The sequence below is a fragment of the Alligator mississippiensis genome, chromosome 12 (assembly GCF_030867095.1).
Source record: "Alligator mississippiensis isolate rAllMis1 chromosome 12, rAllMis1, whole genome shotgun sequence".
In the NCBI taxonomy this organism is placed as follows: domain Eukaryota; kingdom Metazoa; phylum Chordata; order Crocodylia; family Alligatoridae; genus Alligator; species Alligator mississippiensis.
This window is the reverse complement of record NC_081835.1, coordinates 20421860-20427707: the sequence shown is the minus strand read 5'-3', so window position 1 is coordinate 20427707 and position 5848 is coordinate 20421860.

Here is a 5848-nt window from a genome sequence, read left to right as displayed (position 1 = left end):
GTCTGTGACCTTGTCCCACTCTGCGTGTGATTTTGGGCGCTTTGGGAGCCCTGGAACATGAGGGCTGAAGCCAGAGGAAGAGTTTGACTTTCTCATTCTGCAGCATGTTTCTGTCACTCATTTGCTTGCTGGATTTCCCCTGTCCTCAGCCAGGCCGTGTGTGTTCTGGCAGGACACCCATTACTTCATACAGTATCTGAATGTTCTGAGCTGGCCGTGATTCTCCGAAATTGCATGGTGTAAAAACAAAACAATTCAGGCCCAGGAGGAAACTGTATATCTTTGCATGGTAACGTGTGTGGCCTTAAAAGGAGACTGGACCACTGCAACCCCTTTTCTGTAAGGCAGGCACAGCAGTTAGCAGAGCATTGCATTGTTCTCTGGAGGCCGTTTTTTTCAGAGGCTTTGAAATCCTGGTTAGGATCTTCTCTTCTATAGCTGTGGAGTGGGGGCACCAGAATCGCTATCCATCTACGACCTTCCCTGAGCAAATGCATTCTTTGCAAGTCAGCCCTTCTCTGGTACATGATAAGGAAGGCGTGTTTTGTGAGTGATGAGATACAGTGGCTTTGCAATGCAGCAGCCTGTTTTCAGCTTGGGTTGAGTGTGCGCTCAGGATGGGAGAGGTCGCTCGATGAGCCTCTTGTTCTTGGAGCCTCTCCTGCCTGGCTCTCAGGGCTGACATCTACAGTAGCTGTGATTCTTAAGCAGCAATTTCTCTGGCTATGCAAGTGAAGCCACCATACAGGCAGACTAGTGGCAGCATCAAGACTCTGTTCCCAGGCATTCATGATGGAAACAGGAAATCTGTTTGTCTTTTCTTGGCTTGAGTCAGGGTGGTCTTTTGGCCAATGTTCCTCCAGCATCTGGCTGTGTCTTTCCAGTGTGTTTTAGTCTTGGGAAGATGACCAGGAAAGAAGCAGTGGCTGTTGGAGAGTCCAGCTGCTGTACCAGGGATGCCAGGCTGACGTGCCTATGTGCACATCAGATTGCCCGGGCTCTGGGACAGGCGAGGAGCCCTCTCTCAGGAGATCTAGGGACACGTGAACAGCCGGTCCTTGAGTGGGGATTCTTACTTGGAACTGGAAAACCTATTAGGTTAGGGACAGAAGTTACACATAAACCAGTTTAAATGATCAGAAACTAGTTTAAATGTGTAACAGAAAAGAAGCTCAGTGCACATAAACCAGCTTCAAAATGGTGGAAACTAGTTCAAGATAAACCTGGTTGAATGTAGACTTAACTGATTTGGGTCAAACTGGTTTATGAAACTTCTGTCCCAGACCCGCTCCTGGTTCAAGTTAAATCAGAGTCTCCCAGCATGCTTTCCAGCCCGGGGCTGTGCTGTGCTATCTGCTCCAGAGAGCAGGCCTGGCCCTGCCCCTCTGCTTCCTAGCTGGAGCAGTGAGGGCTAGCTCATGGGAGATGGGGGGGAGAAGGGGGAGGGGAAGAGTGGGGTCAAGCCCAGCTGGGGATGTAGCCCAGTCTACAGGGGTGGGGGGCTGCCTCCCCCAGGCAAACCTCATCTGGGATCTGGGACCAGGAAGGTGGGGTTAAACCCACCTTCCTCCACTCAAACTTACTGCTGGCAGCAACTGTTGACTACAAACCCCAGAGGCACCTGGAAGCAGGAAGAGGAAGTGATGAGCAGCCCTGCAGAGTCCTGCTGTTGTAATTCTGGTCTGCAAATCCCAGAGACCTCGGGAGAAGCAGAAGCAAATACACAGCCAGAGAGCCGTGGTCTAGCGTCCCCTGGCTTCTGGCCTGAGCCACTGCAGGCATGTGACCGCATTTCCTGAATCAAAGGTAAATGTCTGTGTTCACTTCTGTTTCATTTTAATCTGTGCAGTTTAGGCTAACCTGCAAAGACTGAATCAATTCAGCCTTGGGCTTTTTGACTGTCTGTTCATTGCCTTAGTGCTCAACATGATGAGTTCTGGAGCAGGTCTGAAAGCTGCCTGTTTCTCTCAGCCCTTGCAATGGATGAGGTTCTGAGGGAGCCTGTCTTCCTGTACTTAAATGGTTTGTTGTATGCTAGCAGCAGCTCTGCTGCTGGATGTACCAATGGGCTGCTCTGCTGCTGGCAGTGAAAGGAGAAAGCCCCCAGACCCCTCACTTGGAGATGTTATCTCCAGAATGAGACACGTTCTTGGAAGCAGAAGATTAGAAAGAAAGGGAGAAGGGAGGCCAGGGAGAGGTGATCTTTTAGGACAGGTAATGGCTTTACTGTACAGGGCCATGACTCTTGCTGCTACTGCTTCTGGAGTGGACATTTGTTAATTCAGTTTCCACTGTTACATTTCCTTTGTTAAGCTGCTTGGTGGGGAACAAAGAGAGATTGAAGATGTGAGGCTGGAGCTATGGAGAGAGTGGGGAATTGTGGGGGAGAGGAGGGATTATGATCCAGACCTGTGTAAGCAGTGGACCAGGGCTGCTACAGGCTCACCCCTTTCCAGAGCTGGGCTGGCAAGCGGCTTTTTACACTGGTCAGACGCTTCTCTGAAAATGCCCAGTCAGAACAACCAAAGTGTAGAGATCAGGCACCTAAAACACCAGGAACTTGAAGCAAATATTCCCAAGACAGCTGTAAGCCCATTGCTGCCCCTCACTCTGTGCACACAGAGGCACTCACTTCCATTTCCATGCCTGCCTATGCACCCTACCTTCCCTCCCAGCCCCCAAGCAACCCAAATATCTCTAGATGGATGTGTACTCATCTTGGGTCTCCCTTGGGCTTTTGTCTTCTGCAGAATGTGGACCTTAATAGTTAAAATGATGACTACCTCAGGGTGACTGAATGATCTACTTAGGGTTGTCCCAGAGCTTAGAGCAAAGAGGGCATCTGTACTCTTTCAGGGCAAGAAGTTGTGTTGCAATGGTGGTGATCTCATGAAAAGAAGGGAGTAAATGAACCAGGTACTTAATGAAGCAGAAAGCCACTTGTACTTGGCACTGACAACCGGCAGGTCATGAGGATAGAAGACTGGGTCAGAGGTCTGTGATAATGCTCTCTTGAATGCTCAAAGCTTGGCCCTGAGCAGAAGCTTCATACCCTTCTAGGTGTGACTGGTACCAATGCAATCTCTTAGCCTTAGTCTGCGTCCTGGGAGAGGGAAGGGTCACAGCCACTTCATTCCTGCTTCCTTGATACTGGAGCTGCTACTTGCTCAGCAGAGAAAAGAGCAAATAGTCCGGTTCTGCCCAGTGGCTCAGCTGTCCTGGCCCATGGGTCTGTGTTGGGGAAGGGGTCCAACCCTGGGGAGGTGCATGGCAGTTAGGGTGTGGGATCCTCTGTGATTGGGGTGGCAAAGACTTTTTTTTAGCCCTGGGAATTGGAAATGGCCCAAACCACCCTCACCTTGCCCCTTCCCTCACTGGCTTTTTCATTCACCGCAGCATGGCATTGTGGGTAATGCACCTTACATATCCCTCCAGTGCACTCCTTCCAGGCCAGCGTCCAAATAGCTGATCACTGTGGCTGCAACACCCCTATGGCTGTGCTCTCATCCTCTCCCAAGAGATGGCAGAGCGTGCTATTGCTGCCCATCCCCAAGGCCATATTTCTTTGGCAAAGACCGTGCTTAAACAGGGACAGTCTTGCTGGCTCCTGCCCCCCTCCCCCTCTGCTGCCTGTCCTTGGTTGAGAAACTCCCCAGCTGTTTGCTCTGGGCGGTGGTGTTTTGCGCTCTCAGCAGTATGGCTCTGCTGTCCCCACATGCCTTCTAGCTTGGGAAGGTGCAGCCCTGAGGCTCTTGGCTTCTAGCACTTTTATGGATCCAGTGGTCCCAATACTCGTCTCGCAGATCAAGAGCTCTTGGCTGCAGGGCCTTGTGCTTCCCATGATGAGGAGTTGCTCTAAAATGGCTGAGCCTTTGTAGCCAGGTAGGGAGAACCAGACTGTCCTGCTTTCACCTGGACAGACATTGGTATGTCCATGCCATGCTGGCAAAGGCTCATGCTAGGCTAAGTCATTTGGATGGCAGCTGCTCTTGCAAATACGGTTCCCCTATACCTCCTCTTCTATGGTGTTCATTTTGGCCCCCCCTGGAGTCCCAATGCCTCCATGCTACGTTCATCTGCCCTCACACTGTATTGTTCAGTTGCAGAATACTATGCCCCTGTATGGGCTTGTTTGTCGCACCGCAAACTAGCGGACTCCTAACTGCACGCTACAATGCATCTTGTGTTGGGCACGTTGCGCCCCACTCCACCCCCATGGTTACCAAACCTCAGTAACATTGCTTCTCCTCATCGCTGCACAAATGCTGTAGTAAGCTTACTAGCTAGTCTCCATGATAATCCTATGTTGACAGTGCCCTGGGACATATTCCACCTGCCAGTAGCTCTGTTCCCCTCGAGATGCTCAATATAGTCTGCCTTTTCAAAACCCTTTGACTTTTTCCTTACTTACTCGATGGCATGAGGAACGGTCAGAATAAGCACCAATCAATCACCACATCATCTCTGACCCTACAGTCCAGAGGCAGGCAATTATTTTAGGCAGAGGGCTGCTTACTGAGTTTTGGCAAGCCATCGAGGACTGCATGACAGGTAGCCCAGAGTAGATAAAGATTAATTATCTACATTTTTTAGGGGCTCCGTGGGCCGGATAGAATGGCCTGGCAGGCCATATCCGGCCCACGGGCCGCATTTTGCCCACCGCGCTACAGTCAGTCAACCAGGATTTAACTGGCCATGACATTACTGGGCACTTCTCAAGCATTTTCGAACTGGACAGGGTTAGTGTGCCTCAAACCTATACCGATGGGGCTTTTGCAATGACAACAAATGCCCTTGTGGACAAATTCAAACTATGTCCCATACTGTTGACTCCAAGGTTCCCTCTAAGCTGTGTGTGTGTGTGGCCGCACACGCTTTAAAACAATGCTGCACACAAACTTATTATTGCTGTGCACCCACCCAGTGAGGAGCTGGGCTGTGGCTCCAAGAGGAGCCGGGCAACGAGCTGAGCACAGCAGCGGCACTGAGGCCGGTGTGGGAAACTTACTGGAGGTAAGCTCAGGCAGCGGTTCCTCTCCGAGACCACATGCTCCCGGAGGTGAGGTGGGGACAGGGGCTGGGGCTGGCGCAGGGGAACTGCTCCGCTTCCCAGCCCCGGCACCATGTGCCTCCTTGCTCCCAGAGGCATGGCGAGGTGGGAGCTGGGGCCAGGGCTGGGAAACTGCTCCACTCCCGGAGGCAATGCAGAGACAGGGGATGAGGTTCCTGGCTTTGAGGGATCAAAATTCTCCAGGGAATCTGGTATCTGCTTGTTGATGTCTCGGGATAAGAGCCTGCTCCACAGTAAGAGTGTTTAACTGTCAAACAGAAAGAACTATATATAATTTTTGGAGCTGGCATGGGACAGCCTTCACTGAAATAAATAAGAGGCAGATCCTGCCTTTGCTATTTTTACACTGCTAAAATATGACATATATGGTGCAGTAAAGCTAGAAATGGCACAAGTTAATGATTTTAAAATAAGTTTAGGAAAATACAGCAAGTTCCTATTGAAATTCATGTGCATATTTAAATAAAGAGGAGCTGTATCTGAGTAAGATTTGACCTTCGGTTCTTATCTTTCCACCATCAAAAACAGGCATGTTAATAAGTGAAAAATAAAAATAAATGAATTCCAAATGAACACCCAATCCTCTACTCCCTAAAATGCATTTGCTGCAGAAATCAAAGCAAATTTCAAATCAAAAGAAAGGCCAGTGTTTATAGCCAAGGTTCCCTCCAAGCTGCGCTCCCAGAGGCAAGGTGGGGGCTGGGGCTGGCGCCAGTTTTTTAGCCATTTAATGGTTTGTCTTTATTGTCACTAATTTATGCATTTGAATTTAAAAGC